Source organism: Condylura cristata, unplaced genomic scaffold, assembly GCF_000260355.1.
Source record: "Condylura cristata isolate star-nosed mole 26May11 unplaced genomic scaffold, ConCri1.0 scaffold00041, whole genome shotgun sequence".
NCBI lineage: Eukaryota > Metazoa > Chordata > Mammalia > Eulipotyphla > Talpidae > Condylura > Condylura cristata.
The window spans coordinates 6,272,552-6,273,918 of NW_004567142.1; positions in this window are offsets into that span (position 1 = coordinate 6,272,552).

The following is a 1,367-nucleotide window of genomic DNA, read 5'->3' on the forward strand; positions in this document are numbered from 1 at the left end:
GCCAGAGGTTCAGGGACCTTGAGAGGATTCACCAGAGACAGAATGGTGAATTTGCAAAACATGCAAATCGATGAAGCACACTGCTGAGGGGAGCAGCAGGTGAGACAGGAGAGGTCTGCTGCTTCATGTGGGTCACCTCCTGGCCGGGGATTGAACTGGTGCCGAAGCAGCTTTTGCAGTGCCAGTCTTTAACCTGTTGTGCCACCAGGGAGTGCTCTCATTTGCTATTTTAATACAGGAGTAAGAAATGATCAGGAGAACCCAACAGAGGGTGACTTTTTCTATTTTATTATTAAACAAGAAACCTCAAAAGAGTCTTATACAACATTTCATGAGGGTAAAAAAAATTTCAAAATAATAGATTTGGTATAGCATGGCTTTACACCGCACATAAAGTTACAGAATCTAGCTCCACTTTATTTTATGGTTATACAGTCTGCTAATTGAGGTATGTTCACATTCTTTTTCTTTTTTTCCCATTAAGAAGTAACATTGGGAGCCTCCTGGTGGTGGAGGGGTTAACGACACAGCACTATCCAGCTATCAGCAGCCTCTGCAGCTTGAGTTCCACCCCTGGCCAGAGAGTGACCCCCAGGGCGTAGCAGACCTCTCCTGTTTCCCTGCTGCTCAGCTCAGCAGTGTGTTTCTGGAGATCTGCCCCTTCTGCTCCCCATCCTGTCCCCCACTCTGGGTCTGGTGCGTCCTCTCACCCTCCACACCTCTGGCCTGTACCACAGTTCTTGTGGGCATAACTAAATATTTAAAAAGAAGTAACATTGGTTTACAATACTGTATATGATTTAGGGAAACAGGTGTACACCTTCTTACATGTATCACCGCAACACCATTACAAGCCAAACTCCCTCTCCCTTTCCCAGAGACCACCGGGCCCCTTTCTTCTTGTCCCCATCGCCAACTATTAGGCTCCATTCTGTAGTCAGGTTTAGTAGTTGGTCACTTGCACTGTTTTAGTTCTCTGTTTTCTACTTGTCAGTTTAATCAACCAGTATTTGTCTTTCTCCTATTGACTTACTAGACTGAGCATAATCCATCTATATCTTCACAAATGGCAAGATTGGAGGTGACTAGCATTCCATTATAAATGTATCTTATTAATTCACTCATCTGTCTTTGGGCACTTAGGCTGTTTCTGTAATGTGGCCGTTCTGAAGAATGCTGCAGTAAACATAGGTGTACAGAGACCCCACTGAATGTGTTTTTTCATTCTTTAGTTGAATAACCAAGGAGTAGAATTTTTGGGTCATGTATAATTTTTGATTTTTAAAGATTTATTTTTATCACGCATACAGGAACTGGGGGGTAGGCCAGAGGTGTGGGGGTGAGAGGCTTCACCAGAGACAGAGTGG